The sequence below is a fragment of the Nyctereutes procyonoides genome, unplaced genomic scaffold, assembly GCF_905146905.1.
Source record: "Nyctereutes procyonoides isolate TBG_1078 unplaced genomic scaffold, NYPRO_anot_genome, whole genome shotgun sequence".
Lineage (NCBI taxonomy): Eukaryota > Metazoa > Chordata > Mammalia > Carnivora > Canidae > Nyctereutes > Nyctereutes procyonoides.
The window spans coordinates 8,106,568-8,126,803 of record NW_026575145.1 but is presented as its reverse complement, the minus strand read 5'-3'; positions in this window follow the sequence as shown (position 1 = coordinate 8,126,803).

Here is a 20,236-nt window from a genome sequence, read left to right as displayed (position 1 = left end):
GGAAAAAATAATCAGTATGGCTCAAGTTATCAAAGAAATGAATTGAGAACATTACAATCAGGGAAGATTTCCCTAAAATCCAGGAACCAGCTGAAAAGGGCTAAGACACAGGCCTACTGAAAGACTGATACTTAATTGGATTATAGAATGATCCCTCCCCAAGTGTCCATGCGTAGATAAATGGATAAAACTATGATGTGTACACATTATACACATACGCTAGAATAGTAGCCATAAAAAAAGAATAAGATCGGGATCCCTGGGTGGCGCAGCGGTTTGGCCCCTGCCTTTGGCCCAGGGCACGATTCTGGAGACCCTGGATCGAATCCCACGTCGGGCTCCCGGTGCATGGAGCCTGCTTCTCCCTCTGCCTGTGTCTCTGCCTCTCTCTCTCTCTCTCTCTCTCTCTCTCTCTCTCTGTGTGTGTGTGTGTGTGACTATCATAAAATAAATAAAAATTAAAAAAAAAAAAAGAATAAGATCTTGTCACTTGTGATTACATGGATAGACCTAGAGGGTACAATACTAAGTAAAGTCAGTCAGATAGAAAAAAAAAAAAAACAATACCATCGTGATTTCACTTATATGTGGAATCTAAAAAATGAATAAACAAAAAACAGAAACAGACCCATAAATACATCGAACAAACTGATGGTTGCCAGAGAGGACAAGAATGGGGGAATGAGTAAAATATGTGAAGGGGAGCAGGAGATACAGGCTTTTAGTTATGGAATGAATAAATCATGAGGATAAAAGGTACAGCATAGGGAACATAGTCTATGGTACTGTAATAATATTGTATGGTGACAGATGGTAGCTCCACTTGTGATGAGCATAACATATAAACTTGTGGAGTCACTATGCTGTACACCTGCAATTAACGTAAGATTGTATGTCAATTATACTGCAATTATATAAAGAAAGAAAGAAAGTTTCCTCTCCCCCACACTCTAAAAACAGTTTTTAAAAAGTACAATTGATGTGCTAGGACAGGAGATAAAATGGAATCATATAAGAGCTCAATTAAAACCAGAGAAAGCAGAAAAAAGAGGGAAGGGAAGAATCAAAAAGCAAGTGAAATAAATAGAAAGTGATTACAAAGCTGGTAGATTAATAATCCAAGTATAATCATAATCATCTTAAATCTGAATGGACTTAAAATATCAATTGAAAAATAAAAATTATCAAAGTGGGTTAAAAATAAAGGAAAAAAATAAAATAAGACCCAAAGACAAGCTGTCTATAAGAAACACACTTTACATATTAAGATCACATATAGGTGAAAAGTAAAAGGGTGGATAAAGATGTGCTAACACCAATCCAAAGAAAGCCGGAGTAGCTGTATTAATCACATAAGGAGATTCAGAAGAAGGAAGATTATCATGTTTAAAAAAGGATGTTGCATAATGATAATAGGGTAAATTCTCCAAAACATAGAAGTCCTAAATGTGTATGCACCTAACAATAGCGCATCAAAATACAGGAGGAAAAAATTGATACAACGGAAAAGAGAAATTTGTTATTAGAGACATCAACATTCCTCTGTCAGTAATCGATAGATCAATTCAGTATGGATTTGCATGACCTGAATGGCAATAAACTTGATATAACTGACACATACAGAAAACTCTCAACAGCAAAATCCATATTTTTCTCCAGCTCACAATAATATTCTCCAAAAGAGACCACATTCCAGGCCATAAAACATAATTTTAAAAGAATAGAAATTATACAAAGTACATTTTCAGTCTGAAATGAAATTAATTTAGAAATCAATAACAGAAAGGTGAAAATCCCCACGCACTGGAAATTAAACAGCACACCTCCAAATAACACATACGTCAAAGAAAAAGACCCAAAAAACTTTTTAAATCTTTTAACTGAATGAAAAATCAAATGCAAACTACTAAAATTTGCAAAATTCAGCAAACCAGGACTTAAAGGACAATGTATAGGAATTTAGAAAATTCCTACGTCCTTCAAACTCACTGGAGACCTCAGGAAGTCTTGAAAACCTAGTGGCATCTCCAGAATCAACATCTGGCACCCCCTGAGCCTGCCTTGAAGGAAAATGTTAGTTCTTATTCCTTAGAGAAAAGCATTACATTCCCCTCTGAATTCCTAGGAGACCCTTCCGGGGTGGCATCTCGCTCTCACAAAGCCCAGAGAAAGCTCACCTACTGCCTCTGCTTCTCGGCCTGCTGCACCCACTCCTGGTACTTACCTTGAAGGAGCAGGCAGGCAAAGAATGCTTGCAGACCTGCCTTGGAGGCCCCAGCCTGCCCTGAGGATGCGTCTGGTCTTGAAAACACCGCCCCTGCTGGCGTCTGAAGCCTGGAGGGGCCGCATTCTCACATCCTCACGAGGAAGAGGCCTAAGGCCAAAAGGCTCCTCTTCAGGAAATGGGCCCAGGCGGCTAGATTTTTACTTCTTGGAAGATGCTGTCAGCAAAAGGACATTCCCTGCCAGGAAACTGGAAAGAGACCTGGTCTCACACCTCCTTTGGGAGCCCGGAGCTGCAGGGCAGAAAAAGGCCCCCCTGAGGAGGTGCCCCTTCCCTTTGGCCTTGTTTAGAGCCTGCCACGGCCCTAACTGGCATGTCCAAGACCCAGCAGAGGCCTAAGGTGAATTGTCTGGGGCAGTGTGGGATTGTTTAAGGAGCCAGCCTTGAGGATGCACTCCTTGTATCAGGAAGTCCCTCGGAGGTGAGGCTGCTGCAGCCAGGCTTCCTAGAAACTCCAGGTGTTCCTGAGCTGGGCGCTCTCCCTGTGTTCTCTGGCGGCAGCGGCTGCCCACAGGGCCCATCCTGAATACGCTGCAGTACAGCCCAAAGGACCAGGATGCTATAGTGACAGCGGCACAAAAGGGGTGCCTGCTGGCGTACAATAAATATGCGGACCTCCCCATGAAGAACCATCCATCAATGATGGATCGGTTTGAGGGGATTCTGTACCAGGGGATGGAGGAGGCTCAGAAACAAAAGGAACTTGACAAAGACAAAATCCAAAAGCTTCTGAAAGAAAAATGCCAACTTACTATAGTCCTGAACTCCTTATAAAAAAATCTTTCTTTGACCATTTCAAAAAATTTGAGAAACAGAAGATAGTGCTCTAATGCTACTGCACCATGTGAAGAATCCTTGAAATATGTTGAGGATTATTCAGCAAAAATTGAAAAGGAAGGCCATAGATACCAAGCACTGAAAGTCCACACAGGGGAAAGACTCAGGTTGGCAAACATGGAAATTGCCCAACTGGGCACCAGGCCCAAGCGGAAGTCTTGGTGTCCAGGTGAGCCTGAGGAAGGAGCTTGTGCACCCCCACTCTCTGAAGATCACTTAGCAGAAGACTAAGGAATACGATGAACTGACTAGAATCTGTGATGGCCTAATTTCCAAGCTAGAGAACACCTGATTTGGAAGTAATGAAACTGGGAAAGAAAAGCAAAAATCAACTCCATACTATAATCTGTACATATAGAAAGACATAAAAAAATAGTATGACTATATTTGTTTTTTAAATACATAATTATACAATTCTTGACTACTTTTTTGTCTATTATGGTTATCTTAAATATTAGAGAAATACTATGAGATCTCATGAACTTTGAGTTATATTACTATGAAAATCAGGGTATGTGGCAGAATTTTAGTGACAAACAAGCTTGCCTCATGGCAATGATAGACCAAGATTCTAATGTTTTCACAATTCTCTTAATACTAATTTTAAAATGAAAGAGCAAGAGAAAGATGGTGTAAACAGATATAGATATAATAAAAAGCTTGAAATAAAATTCTCTAAACAATAACAAGAAGAAAAATTCAGAACTGAGAAAACAAGTTTAAGTATAGAATTTAAATTGGTTAAGGGGTGCCTGGGGGCTCAGTCTCTTAAGCTAACTCTTGATTTCTGCTCAGGTCATGATCTCAGGGTCCTGGGATTCAACAGCACCAGGCTCCACACTCAGCAGGGTCTTCTTAAGGATACTCTGTCTCCTTCTCCCTCTGCACCCCTTCCCCCCACCCGCTGTCAGGCAGGTGCTGGTGCTCTCTTGCTCTCTCAAATACATAAAAAAATCTTTTAAAAAAGAATTTAAATTGGTTACCAGTGGACAATATAGTATCTTTTAATGTCTTTAGAGGTCCAAGGTAATACAGACTACTCGTGCTAATCTGAACTAACAATTTAAAACAACCCCAGATGAGATTCGGTACTTCAGGCCATAGGTGCAATCCCAGGTGAGGAGTTTACTCATTTGCCCCAGAAGCATTGAAGAGACATTTTTCATAAAATGAACCTTGACAAAGTTAAGCTATTTGCCAAGATTCATGTGCAATTAAAAAGCAGAATAAGTAGATGTATACCTAAAATCAGAGCTGCTCTTTGACCTACATAATGGGCCTTTGAGTAAAAAAGGTATATTTCATGGCAGTAAAATCTATACTTAAAACTCTTAGTAAAGACAAATTTAACATTCTAAAGTAGACATCATAATGAAATTCTCATGTACCTATCATATAGTTTAAATACTTATCATTTCATGGGACTCATGAACTCATCCAATTCCCAACTCCTCATCATTATGAATCAGTCTCAGACATCATGCCATTTCATCCATAAATATTTCACTGTATCTGTCAATGATTAAGTTTATAAAAGCACAGCCATAATACCATTACTACAAGATAAAATTGATTATTATCTTTAAATACCTAGTCAGTGAGTCAAATTTCTAATTGTCTAATAAATGTCATATTTATTTTTCACAGTTTAAGAATCCAAATAGAGTCCACATTTTGTGATAGGTTGATTTGCCTCATATTTATTTCACCTTTTTTGTTTCCTTTGCCATTTATTTGTTGAGGAAACTAGATATTTGTCCTGTGGAATCTTCCTCCATCTGGATTTTACTCATTGTATTCCCATAGTATAAACATCTTCCTCTACCTTCTAGATTTCCCATAAAATACACATTCAATTTAGATCAAACTCTAGTACAATTTTTAGAATGGGGAAATGGACTTCTTTATAGGTGATAATTGATGATCAATACTTCGATCTAATGAACAGGATGCAAAATAGTTGCAAAATATTGATATTCCACTCTTACCACTCCTTATATTATTACCTAGAAATTTTCCATAAGGAAAGTCTCCCCCATATCTATTTTTATGGCTTACTTTTTTCACTTTATTTACCAATTTTCAAAATAATGAATTGGTTTACTAGTATTCTGCAACATTGTACAATTGGTATTTTATGAAGTATCATCATGACCTACAGTTGAAATACATTAGGATTTGTAAATATTTGTTATTTTTGATCAAGGGCAGTTATTTTTATTATTGTTGGTCAAATCGTCCCATATTTGAGCAATGGGGGCCCCTTCATGGTGGCTCTTGAATTCTTTTGACCCATCGTGATGGTTTTTATAGTTTTCTATATTTCCTGTATGGCATAATGCTCCAGGATCATCTTGTACATTTTTTGTTCCAGATCTGAACTCAGCTATTTCTCAAAGGAATACTAACTTATTATTATTATTACGATTATTATTATTACCTTTTGAGACCAAAATATGGGTTCAACAGGTACTTGTTGAACTTTCTCAACAAGTTGGTTGGTCACTTTCTCTCAGGCCTTTTTAGTGATAGAGAGCTATAGAACATGCTTTATTTTTTTTAATATATAATGAGTTCACTAAAAAGTTTTAAATCTATTAATACACATTGTTAAATAACTGCAGTATAAAAATTGAAGCTAATAGTCTGAGAGTGGACTACTGTTGATTTTCTATCATGATGAGAAATTGAGAACTTTGAAATTGAACCTTGATGATATACAGAAAATGCTGACTTTATTTTTGTAATCCCCACTACTTTGCTAACTTTGATTAACAAACAATGAAGCCTGAAAAAAAATTGAACCTATTATATACATAATATATAATATATAATATATATAATGTAATGTAAATATATTTATTATATTATATATAATATAAAATAAATATATAATATAAAATAAAATATTATATATATATATTCCAAGTATATAACTTCACTTAAATTACCTAAATTTTAAACGTTGGCATTCTTTTTCCTTTTTTTTTTTTTTAAGATTTTTATTTATTTATTCATGAGAGAGACAGAGAGAGGGAGGCAGAGACAAAGGTAGAGGGAGAAGCAGGCTCCCTGCAGGGAGCCTGATGTGGAACTTGATCCCCAGACTCCAGGATTACACCCCGGCCAAAGACAGATGCTAAACCGCTGAGCCCTGAGCCAGGGATCCCTTGGCATTCTTTTTTTAATTACAGAAACACTCTGCTGGAGGGAAATAAATTTATTGGAATTCATTGACTCAAAGACAAAATTATTTTCATCCTAGAAGAGATCATTCATTTTAGTTTGCACATTCTATAAAGAAGCTTATGCACAAATGGATTGTGTGATTTTTCCTAATGGTGACAGTCACCAGTTATTTAAAGTTGTCCTACTCCTGTGCTCTTTTTGCTTCACAACACCACACAGAGTCATATTATTTCTTTTTCTTCATTTTAAATCTTGAATCTTATTAATTCCTGTTTGTTGTATAAACTTACAAACAAGGAAACATATTGTTTTTCCAGGAGTTTTATATTTTTAATGTAATTGATAATTATTGATAGGTTCTGTTTTAAGTATTTTAAATAGGTGTCTTTCAGCCAATGGGTTTTAAAGACTTGGAAATTTTTTTTTAAGATTTTATTTATTCATGAGAGACACAGAGAGAGGCAGAGACACAGGCAGAGGGAGAAGCAGGCTCCATGCAGGGAGCCCGATGTGGGACTCAATCTCGGGACTCCAGGATCATGCCCTGAGCTGAAGGCAGACGCTCAACCACTGAGCCACCCACGTGTTCCTTAGCCTTGAAATTTGTTCAAATAAAACTTTGAATGATCCTTTAGATTCTAAAGAGAACTCTAAAAGACATTTTCTACATATTACTTTCAGAAAATATCTGGACAGGATTTTCTTCTCCAAGCATGTTAAAATCATTTTAAAACTTTACAGTATCATAACAACTTTCAAAGAGAGAAACTGAACAGAGTTTCATTCTTTGTCTCTGAAACTTTTGTTAATTACAGGGAGCCTCTGATCGGTCGGGAGGAATACATTGTATCCATCAGTTTCGACTTTTCAATGGCAGAAAATTGCTTCTAGGCATATCATTACATATTGGTGTGCCTACTCATTTTCTCTCCTCACCAGAAGATACCACTTGATCCCCTGTCAGCACTTTAGCCTGCTTTCCATTCAATGTATGATTAGCCAGGAGATGGGTCAGAGTTACAGCTGCATGAAATTATACAATACATGCATCTACACTGCTTTTTGAAAGAATAGATTTTTGCTGCCCAATAAATCAAACCTGTGAAGCAATCCCTATTCTGAAATTAATGTAATATTCTGATGCCTGTGTGTATCAAAAAATAAAATGCAAATACTTTCTGTCAATAATTAGGCCTCTTTCAAGTTAACTTGCTATATCTTTGCAACTGTACCCACATAAGGTCAAGGTGTTCAGCCTCTGGGGAGAGTACCATTACAGATAATGCCAAGTACTAAAAAGAACACATTAAATTAGACACAGAGATAAGCCTATTACATTTTGAATTCAGGCCATTTTTTCTATTTATAATTTTTTTTCTATTTTAGAAAGTCCTCTTACATTTTTAATTTATAATGCATACATTGTCTGTAATTTCTAACATATGAAGTATATAATTATAGGCTGTCATAGGAATCCTATCAATGTTTGAAATGAATTAATTAGATGTCACCGGTACACATTCATTTAAAAATATTTTTATATACTGCAATTAAAATTGTGAATGTTTGATTTATTCTCCACTTCTGTTGATCATATTTTTAAAAGTATATTGCTGTATGATATCATAATTATTAGATTCATGTAAATCTTTTCTATATTAAAATATATTTCCTATTTTTCTACTTTCACTGCAGATTGAGTTTATAACACCCATCATTAGAATAAAGCAAGTCAAAATGGTTAAAATTACAAAACATTTTGTTTTCTATATTTCCTGATTATATGTTTTTTGATAGATTTTCACTGACAGAACTTTTTTTTCACGATATATATAAAGGTATATGATATGGAAAACCTTAAACGTTTGTATCACTTGAAGTTGAGTCTACAAGACACTGAAATAATTGATTCTACAAAAAAAAAACTAGGCAGCTTTAAATAAATACGTAAATTAATATATTAGAAAACATGTGAAAAGTTATATAATTTGACTTATAATTAAAAAAAATCAATTTGCCCAATATGAAACAAAGCTTATGGTGGATACATACTGACACATAAAAGTATAAAAAAACAATGATTATGATGGTCAACTTCCAAAGTTATACCTTTAATCTATAAAACTAAAACTAATCTAGAAAAAATGTCTTTCTTTCAACTATTGTTACATTAGCAGTCTTGGACAATGCACTTTCAGCAAAAGCATTTGTAGGCTCTGGAGAAATGATATTGTTCTTTTTGTTTTACTCAGAGTTTATCCAGTAATTTAAGGCCAGTTTTACTATATTGAACATCTTATTAGGATGTTCACAGTAGCATTTACAATCCATTTATTTTCTTTCACTGCTCTATCAGATAGGTACTCTATTTCTGATCTTTTAATAATTTTCATAGAAGTTTTAACATGACTTGTAAACTTATTAAATTCTAAAATCATTCAAAGTTACATATTTACCCTCTCTTGAGCAATTTACTTCCTATTACCACCTTCCTGACATACATACTGTTATTTTTGTGTATCTGAGTTGTTGTAGCTTGCGTTAACCCACAGGAAAAAAAAATATTATTGCTTCTTGAAATCAATATTTGTGTAGATGTATAGCTATATTTGACACTCTTTGCTCATCATATCCTTGTGTATCTTAGGCCTTCTAGTTAGAATCACTTTTACTTTGACTAAATAATATCCTTTAGAACTTTATTTAGTGAGGTTCTCTTGGTAGCAAACTTAGTCCTACTGTTGTGTTTGGAAAAATGGGACTGACTACTCTGCTCTTAGTTAACAATTATTTTTTTCTTAAATCATTTCAGTTGATTGTTGCTTGCTATCCATTGACACTGTTGAGAAATCAGCTATTTGCTATTGCCATTCTTTGGAGGCTGAACTCTCTTTACTCTCATGCTGCTTCTGTTATTCCTCTTTGCCTTTAATATTCTGTGGTTTCTTTTTGATATATGTCTAGGTGAGTATCTATTTAAATTCTTCCAGTTTGGAATTCAATGGACTTCCTAGGTGGCAATGACTTTGTTGGGAGACAATGTCTCTGTCACATTTCTGTACATTTTGTGAAGAAATATTGGGCAGCTTTGTTCTAGATTCTCTTTTTAAGGATATCTGCATAGATAACAGCCTTGGAATACAGGGAGTATCTTCCCTCAGATAAAGGACAATTTTATCTCCTGACTAGGATTATAAAAACAATGTCTCCATCCAGGTAAACTTTGGGGAGTTTTGCTAACATCACCTCTTAAAATGCTTGCAAGTAGTGTAAAACATCAAACCCTTTAAAGCTTTTAACAGACTTTCATTAGTTCTGCAGAGTTCTCAACCATTATTTATTTGTACATTCCTCTCATCACACTCTCTTTCTTCTCACCTTCTGGTACGCCAACTAAATATTCTTAGTATTTTTTAGTCTATTCTCCTTCTTTCTTGACATTTCTCTCATGGGTTTTATCTTTTTCCCTGGCATATTCCAATTAATGTCTTCAGATATATCTTCTAGTTCATTAAAACTATAATCTCCTGTATTAGAGCAATAGAAACAATAGAAACAATAAAAAGTTATTTTCTCACAGTTCAGGGAACTAGAACTACAAGATCAAGGTGCCATCAAGGTTGGTTTCTGGAGAGATTTCTCTCCTTGGCTTATAGCCTGTTACTTTCTCACTGTGTCTTTACATGGCCTTTTGCATACAAGCAGCCTTGTGCACATGTCTCTTCTTTTGTCTAAAGGACACCAGTCCTATCGGATTAGGGCTCCACCTTAGAACTTTAAAGGCCTATCTCTAAATATAGTCACACTGGGTGTTAGAACATCAACATATGCATTGACTAGGACATGGGGAGAGAGGACATAATTCAGTCCATAACATCTACTAATGGCCATTTTTTATTTCAAGGAATAGAAAGCATTTTATTTTCAGGAAGGATGCAAAAGAAACTTTTACATATATAGTAGATACTATTGGCTGCACAAGAGATTAGGAGAGGAGGAGGGAAACTTTTACTTTCATCTTGTGCATTTCATGTTATATTACCAAATGGCTTTAATTTTTTCCATATGGTAGACAGACTCAAAGATGACTGTTCATAATGCCTGCATACTGCTACTTATGCTCTTGTATATAATTCCCTGCTCTCATGTAGTGCCCCCCCCCTTTGGTGTGGATGAAGCGTATGATTTGTTTCTAACCAATGAAATAGGGCAAAGATGATGAAATGTTACTTCCACAATTACATTATGTTATAACAGATTTTATCTGTCTTGCAGGCTCACCCTGGAATTTCTCTTGACTCGCTTGATAAAATAAGGGAATATGTTGGGAAGCCCATGGGCAAGTAATTAAGGACAGCCCTTAGACAACAGCCAGCAAGAAGCCAGTGCTTTCAGTCTCATAACTACAAGGAAAAGATTTTTACAACCACCTGAATGAACTTGAAAGTAAATTCATTTCCTGTGGAGTTTCCAGACCAGAACCTAGTCCTGGCCAACACCGTGATTGCAGTCTTACAGAATCCATAACCAGACTCTGACCCACAGAAACTGTGAGATAATAAATGTGTGTTGCTTTACTTGTTTGTAATAATTAGTTTTACAGCATGGAAAACTAATACATGTCATATGCATATATAACTTTAAAGTACAATACACATTTGACAAAAAGTTACATCTTCATGTTTTGACAGGATAAATATCCACAGTATGACAATTTAAGGGTTTTTAATTTTAATGAAATGATTTTCATTTCTGGCATTTGTATTTTATTGTTTCAAAATATGCTTAATCATTTTATAATCTGTTTTTCTTTGTTCATATTTTTATTACTCCTTTCATCTCTTTATGAAGTACTTGTTTTAAATATAGTGTCTGATAAGTCCAATATTTCACGTTACTGTGTTTCTGAAACTTCTCTGCATTGCTTCTGCTAAATCTTGTTCATGACACTCTATTTCCTTATGAGTTTTCTGATTTCCCATAAGGTTCACATTTTCTGGAATGTTAAGTATTTGAATCATTTGAGGTTTGTCTGGAAATGGGTTTCTCTAGGGAGGCTCAGCCTTTGCTTCTCCCAGGCAACTGGGGCCACTATCAGCTCAGTCACATCAAACTAAACTTAAAACTTGGTTTTTAAGACAATCAGGTGATGATATTTCATTTTATTTCTGGGTTGTGGTTATTGTTCCCCTTCCATTTTTTATCAAGTTTTGAAGCCAGCCTGACCACCTAAATTTTTGAAGCTTTTAAAAATGTTTTCTCTGTCTCAACTCACGTTTATTCCCCAATTTATTGCAGTCAATATCTTTTTTCCCCAAAATTCTTCTGCATCTACACTCAAGGAATACCAGTAAATTCCATACTCTAAGCTACTAGCATCTTTTTTTGGGCATCTTTTTAATATCATTATTTTATTGTGTTTAATTCTATAAATCATTTTTCCATGCTTTCTGCACTGTAATTTTTCTTGCTTTTCTTACCAACGCTCTCCCTATCTCCACCCAATGTCCTTCACATTCCTAACTCCTTTCCTGACTGATAAAATTCTTTCAATGCCCAATATTTGTCCCAACTCTCTCCTTAATTTTTCATGTTTTCTCTCAAATTCCCCTTTTATTTCTTGACTTCAAATACTAACTACAATTTAATGTTACCCAAAATGTTAATCCCCGTAATCCTGATATACCCACAGCCACAGATCAATAATCATAATATCCCAGTGCATCTTAAATATTCATAAGATTTCTATCTAGCAGTCAAAGTGACTGAACAAAATCACTTTTTCAAAATCTATCTCCTCTTCCTATTTTCAATAATAATAACAACACTGATACTTATGTCAAACATATGATCTGCCAGATTTTGCTCTCAGTGTTTTATAGACATTAAGCTAATTAATTCTAAAAAGAACTATAACATAGGGCTTATCATTATTTCTTCTTGACAAATAATGGAACTGAGACAGAAAGAAGTTAAAATATTTGCCTAAGGTCATACACCCATTTAGCGGTTGATCTAGCACCCAGTACAGCTCCAGGGTTCATTCTTGATTGATATTCCCATAAACAGATAGGTAATAGAGTAGGACACCATATCCTTCTTTCCAGACTTACATATACACACATGAATTTTATGTCTAAATAGTCTTATTATCCAAACTGTCACATATCGTAATAATCAATAGAAATGAATTTTGTTATAAATCCTAAGTCCTTAAATTGTTATAAATCCTAAGTCCTGCTAAACTAATTAATGTGCTAGAGGTAATTAAATCAGCATAAATATCATATCATAAATATCATAGCTGAATTTCATGAAAAAGATCAGAAAATGTTATGCCCATTAATAACTTCTGTAGCTATTCAAGCAAATATAATGCAATAAAGATAATTAAATCTTGTGCTTCAGGGAACAAGTAGGTTTGCTTAAGGAACAGAAAGGAAAATATGCCTTTATTCTCTACCCTAGGGAAAATAGTGGAAAAACTGATGAGGTATATTAATGGGGTAGTAGAAAGGGTAACATCTGTTGTTCTCTGAAATATCAGAGCTGTGGCTGAGATAGAATTAACTGATTCATATCTGATATTGAATTACAGTAACTTTTATTTACACATGGTAGAAATAGGCTTGTTTTAATTTCATTTTAGTTTTAATTTACTAACTACAGTACAAAAAAAATGCATGCTGTCTTATAAGTTACCAAACATTACATTACCTGGCAGGAAATACTTCTGATGATTTTTAAGTTCTAATTTTCAAAACTGGCTTCAGTGGTGTTGAGTTCTTGGAGCAAAAGTTACCTTTTCCTTCCACAGTTCCTACACTGGCCTATATCTGAATTATCCGTGAACTACTGCAGACAGCAGAAAGGAACATGTAGGTATTAGCCCTTGAGTTCAAAGTACCAAACCAATTATAGAACAAAAATCCTTAATTACAAGCCATAGAAAGCCATGCTATTTTTAATTCTTTAAGATTTAAGATGCTCTAATATTGGCAGCAATCATCTGAAAGACTGTATAGAAAATACAAATTTAATGCTTGAAAAACATGATAATTTCCAATTTTAAATATATACCTGTTTGCAAATTTTGCCAATCATCCTACCTTTAGTGGCTTCATATACTAATAGCAGTGAGTTTTAATAGACTGAAGAACTCTAATTCCAGTTCTAAATCTCAGATTATGAGTGTATTTTTATTTTAATACTTTCCTAAAATTTAATTTTATTCCTATCTGCCCTCCTTTTTTTTTTTTCATGCCTAGGCCTCTGGGCTGTGCCAATTTGCATATTTGAATTAATGCACCAAATAATGTTTGAAAGTCTAATCTTATTAAATGCCTTTAAATCCAACACTTCCTCTGACTATTTAGACCTTATTAATTAACCCATATGTTATCAAAACCTCATGCTGGCTGCCTACTTGGTTGTCTCTGGGGGTCAAATGGAAAAACCAACTAGCTCCCCTAAATATACACAGTATTGACACCAGGAAATTTATGTGAAGTTACATCTCCAAGGTAGCTCACTTTTCCACTAACACAAAACTCCATGCATTATAGAATTTACTGGTTGACTAATTGCTTAAGAGTTGACAGTTGATGAGCTAAGGATTTTTCATCTCATTTTCTCACCCCTGAGTAAAACTTTGCCACAAGTGAATTTAAAAAAGAAAGTGAAATGATTTATATGTTCCAAATGGTGCAACTGTACTAATAGTAACTGAAATACTTCATTGGGTGGTAACAGGCCTAAGGAAAGAGGAAGGATAATAACTGTTAACTGTAATAACATATCGAAATGTGGACAGCATTACTTTTAATAAATAAAGATACAAATAAATACCTGTGGCTTTATATAAACAACAGGGGGAAATGCCAAAAGTGTAGATATATTTTTGGAACCATATAGAATATATTTTTAAAATGTATGTCTGTTACTTGTCCTATCAAATATATATAGGACATAATTAGTGATGACGTTAAGCAATAAACTATTATTTGCATGGTTCAAGTCTCAGAAGATACTCTACCTCTCAGTATTAAATAGGAGGAGCTCAAGATGGGAAATAATGTTAATAGTTACCTCAGGCTGAGAAGTAGAAGTGGCCAGCTAGTTATTCCAGAGGAAAGGATTTCTTATCCTAGAAAAAAAGATTATAGATGAGATCTTCTGAGCATAACAGTGAAAACATATGGCCATTCTCCCTAAGGGACTAATTCTTGTAGATTCTTGTATACTGTACCTCCAAATAAGCATTTATGGAATATTAGCCTTTACTATCCAATGAAAGTTGTCTTACATAATGCTGCAAGACAGAATTTGGAACTATCTCAGTTGTCCACCCACCCATTCTTAGTACACAGAAATTCATGGCATGGACAGAAACACTTGACAGTAGGGATTCCCAAATCACATCATTTCCAAAACTATGAATATGGTTCTCGGAGCAAGGTAGTCCAGTGCAAGGTCTTTATGTTCATCATAATGGCTTAATATATATTAACCCACTAAAATTCATTTTTCCTTCTTTTAGTAACAGTTGTAACTGAATTTTATTCATGCGCCTGTGAAAGCTAATAATACTGCTCCTTATCATGTACAATTAAGATTTATGACACAGACTTGCCCCTTACCCAACCTTGAGTGTGTTGTGGCTCTTTGCAGGTGTGATAAAAGTACAGAATAGGCCCCTTTAAAACTTGTGATATGTTTCTGAAAGAAATGGTACAATGTTGGCTAACTGAAATTGTCATGATAATTAAAATAGAGTGATTAATAGGACATTACAAATGCTATTACAGCATTTTGTTGTACAAAAAAAATGGTTGAATGGTTATTTCCAAAAATTAAAAATAGAAAACTAAAATGAATATTATAAAAAATGTTGCTGTATCTGTTTAGCAAATGAAAATTATTAACAAATGGATATTTCCAAGAAACATTTCAAAGGGGAAAATCTGACCTAAAATCATTTTATTAAATATACCATAGCAATTAATAATGTGCTCTTTTCTTAGCAACTAACACTATGCTCTTCTTATAATTAGTAATACATGTTTGGTAACTAGAATTTATAGTTGAAATTAGCGGATATCACTGGTACAGCCAGCTGTGTAAGTAGGCCACTATGTCATTAATAATGGACATTCTAACAGCCTAAATTTCTGTGTAAATGGTGGAATTATATGTAAAAACAGAATTATAATTGGAACATTTCATCTTCTTTCAAAGTTTTTGTGTGTCATCATAACTATTTCATCAAAGAAAATGCAGTTTTTTAATATGTCAAAAATAGGTATAAATAAAATTGGTGCTATAGTTGAGAACCACATAGACCACAATGTACTGAGTCTTTACAGTGTGCTAAATCTGTATTGGAGATTTGCATTTAATATGTGGTGTACTCATTACAACAAGATTAGGTACATATCATTACTACCTTTTTAAATATGAAGTATAACCAAGATTTAGTAAATATTCAAAATCCTGGTTTAGCTACTCAGTATACTCTTAAATATTTTTTTTTAAATTTATTTTTTCATTTGAGAGAGAGAGAGAGAGAGAGAGAGAGAGAGAATGAGCAGGAGGGGCAGAGGGCAGGGAGAAAGAATCCTCAGCTGACTCTGCACTGAACATGGAACCCCACACGAGTCTTGACTCCCAGACCCTGAGATCACAACCAGAGTGGAAACCAAGAGCCTGTTGCCCAACCAACTGTGCTACCCAGGTGCCCCAGCTATTTAGTATACAGGCTATGATTTCATTTTTTAGCTATACAGTTAGGAGTTATGATCATGTCTTCCTGTGAGCATCTGATTCTTTTTCCTTTCCTCATCATAGAACTTGAAAGAATTTCACTCAATTATGACATCAAGCACAAGGTTCAGGATCTCATGATCTGGATGAGATCTAGATCCAGTACCTCTTGATCTGAAAACCCATAAACTAAAAAGTCAAATCATTGTTAGATAATGATAGAAGAGAGACATGATGACTACCACAAGTTCTCCCATGTAAAAGGGGAGTGATGGCAGGTACTTAGCAGTTACTGGTCCATAGACATTCTGAAATCCCATTTGGCATTATCTGGAGTAGAAAATATTCCTTGACCTAAGTTCTGGGAGTAGGTCCATAGACCACTGTCCTTAGCTCTGCCTGCTGGGAGCTCATTCTTTTGTTATCACCTTCTTTGGCCAATTGTAAAGGGAGGATGGCAAAATATGTCCTTTTTGTCAACCTGTTAACTTCCTGTAGAAATTAGGAGATCAAGAAGTATCTAACATCACAAGAACTCTCAGTCTCTTCTAGTTTAGGATGGTGGTGCTTTTTGCTAACATAACTGTATTTTATGTTATGAGTTTCCTAAGGTTATGAGTTTCCTACACACTTTTCAGGTCCACTGCCAAAATCTAGGTCCATAATTCTTTCCTCAAGCCTCTCTCTCTAGATTCATTTTTGTGTATTTTGGATGTATTACCCTTCAGTAAAAATAATAGTTTATTCATCCTAGCATCACTTTTCTCCTACTGAACGGCATGTTAGTTATTTTAGAGACATGATCTACCAGGCATGTTGATTATTTAAGGAGTTTAAACAAAACATTTGGTGACAAAACCCTTCACTGCTTCTTTATCTTGAGGTGATTTTTAATGGTAACCTTTGAATTAGGTCTTTTCCTTGAGGCTCTATCTTAATGGATACAGTTTAATTTTGATGAAAAATAAATTTATTTAACAACACTGCAATTCTGTACTGTCTCTACTACTTCTAAATACTGCTTGAAAACTGGCTGTTTCATTATTTTCTTTTAGTACTACTATATGTTTATCAGTTACATAGTCTTCCTTTCTGTTGTAAGGAATAATTTTAGTAAATGTTTCAATACTATAGACCATAGGTCACAATTTTTTTTAGTAGTACATACTTTCCTTACTGTTTTTCTGGCCATTTATAGAAGTTTTCTTGCAGTCCATAGCCTTGATCAAAATCATATATTAGGTTGTTGTTGCAATGGCATCTCACTTCCCAGTACCAACGTCTGTAATGGTTAGCCATTACTATAGTAAAAATCCATACTAGATCACCCTAAAACTCAGTGGCTCAAAATAAAAAAAAGCATTTATTCTTATTCATATGTCTGCAAGTCATCGAGGGATGTCTTTGCTGATACTAGTAAGACTTAATTCAGTTTGGTTCCAAACTGCATGTTTAGTTTAGTATGTTCTACAAATCTCTCATTCTGAGACCAGTGGAGTTCCTTAGGCCATTTGTTCTCACAGTTGCCAAGTGTAAAATAGCAGCTCAACCACATAAGCACTTTTCAATCTTCTGCTTGAGTCAGGTATGCTAACATCCTATCACCAAAACCAATTACACGGACAAGCTCAAAATCAAGAGGCAGAGAAGTACACCTTGAATTAGGATTTGAAAGTTACATGACAAAGATACAGACACATAGACAAAGAATTGTGGTCCAAAGTTTGGTCTGCTACAGCAGGTCTGTGGTTTCCTTATTCTAGCTATTGCATTTCTAGTAAAGGAGAGTAAGGCTTGCATTGCTTATTTGGTCAGCAATTTTATAATGTTTACCCATGGTGACACTTGCAGCAGGGTCTTGATTCTTTTGACATACTTGAACTGTTGATAAATCAGTCTAGAAAAATGTATACAGAGAATTCATATCATAGGCTTTCAGACCTTTCCACTACATTCTAAAAATCACTGGGAAAGGGGCAGCCCTGGTGGCCCAGTGATTTGGCGCTGCCTTCAGCCCAGGGTGTGATCCTGGAGACCCGGGATTGAGTCCCCACGTCGGACTCCCTGCATAGAGCCTGCTTCTCCCTCTGCCTGGGTCTCTGCCTCTCTCTCCCTCTGTCATTAATAAATAATAAAATATTTTTTTTTAAAAATCACTGGGAAAATTCCAGTGTAGTGTCAGGCAAGCTGCCTTGGAGTCTGGAGGTACATGATCACTTACCAATGGACAGGGGAAAGTAGCAATGAGTGGTACTAGAGTAACAGAGCAATAGTAATGGTAATAGAATAACTCGGAAACTTCACACAATTTGTTGAATCTTTAGACACATACCTGTATGTATTGCAAACACAAATAGGAGCTTTGAGTAGTAGGATTGGGCAGAGTGTTAAGCAGATAGCCACAATTAAATTCATGTTTTACACATGGCCTAGAGTGATTAAAAACTTAGTTATCTTCTTTGGAAAATCTAAGAAGCTCTTCTAGTTATGTAGTCATTTTGAGTAGACACTTTGAAGGAGTAACAAGTTCCCTAAAGGACTATACCATATGCCAAATTGGTGACCTGATACACCCATGTTATGAATACAAATTTTTCGGACTAGTAAATGCATCATTCAGTCATGCAAGAACTGAATTTAGAGGCTTTGATCCATTTCAAATAAGAAATGTCTTGGATTTTTTTTTTAATTTCCATATTCCTGTAGGGAAAAAAAATCCCAATAAAACCTCAAAGAGTGATTAAGGTTCTCAGCAGTAGTATGAACTGAAGAGCTGTGGGAGAAAAAAATCATTGCACTGTGTTTCTCACAGTACCAACCTCTGCTGCCTTAGGTAATAAAGAGAGGTCTGAGAAAACAGTTTAGGTGCTACTCAGAGACTTTGGCTCCTGAGACAGGCACCATGGATTGAGCTCCTTTCCTGTTCAGACTGCTTGTTGGGATGTGAGCAAATCTCCTAAATCACTAAATCTTGATTTTCTTATTTTAAGATGGTCATCATAATAGTACCTGCTGTATAGGGTGGTTGAGAAGATTAAATGATTTTATACATACAATGACATTACTCCAGTACCTGGTAAAAAGCAATATACATAGATATAGATTTACGCATACATATAGATATGTATAAATATATAGAGAAATACATGCACACATATATGTGGTACCACTTTCTTCTTCTTTCTTTCTTCTTCATTATTTCCTTTTCTTTTTCCTACCCATTCCAGTCCTCATCTTCTCTTCTGTATTTCTCCCCCTCTCTGATAAACATTAGATAGAATATTTACATGATACGCGCATAACATTGAACCTTAGAGGAAAAACAGTTTAAAAACAATACCCATCTGGAGTACCTGGATAACTCAGTCGGTTAAGCATCTGACTTCAGCTCAGGTCATGATCTCAGCTCCTGAGATCAGACCCACCTCAGGTTCCCTGTTCAGCAGGAGTCTGCTTCTCCACCTCTCTCTGCCCCTTCATCTGCCCCTCCCCGTGATTGTGCTGTCTCTCTCTCTTTCTCTCCCTCAAATAAAATCTTTAAAAAATACCCATGTGAGACTTAAATACGAATACCTAGAAATTTAAATATAAAGATGGCCAAGTCTTATTATCTGTACAACGGTCTATTTATTTTAGGCCTATAAGTGGCATTAAAGTCAGACATTAAAAAACAGTTAACATTGTGCAACATCTTGCTGTTAATTGTTCAGCAAAGAATTGATACTCATTTACACTTTCAGCTATTTAAAACACAGACTGCAAAAAAATGTATAACTTTAATATCTTGTCTTTGATTTATTGTCCACTGTTATTCTAATTGCTTTATCACTTAAGCAACTGGAGACAAATATTAGAAAAATACTACATTATGTATCCAATCCCAAAAGCACAAGTTATAGCCAGTCTATTTCAAGTGTTTTTCTTACTAAAGTATGAGTGAAATAAATAGATATATTTTGTTGACATTCAGTTTCATACAATGTAGATTTTAGGTACTTTGAGGAAAGGAGAATATTGTATGGTGCTTTCTATTCATATATTTTTTAAAGATTTTATTTATTTATTCATGAGAGACAGAGAGAGAGGAACAGACACAGGCAGAGGGAGAAGCAGGCTCCATGCAGGGAGCCAGACGTGGGACTCGATCCCGGGTCTCCAGGATCA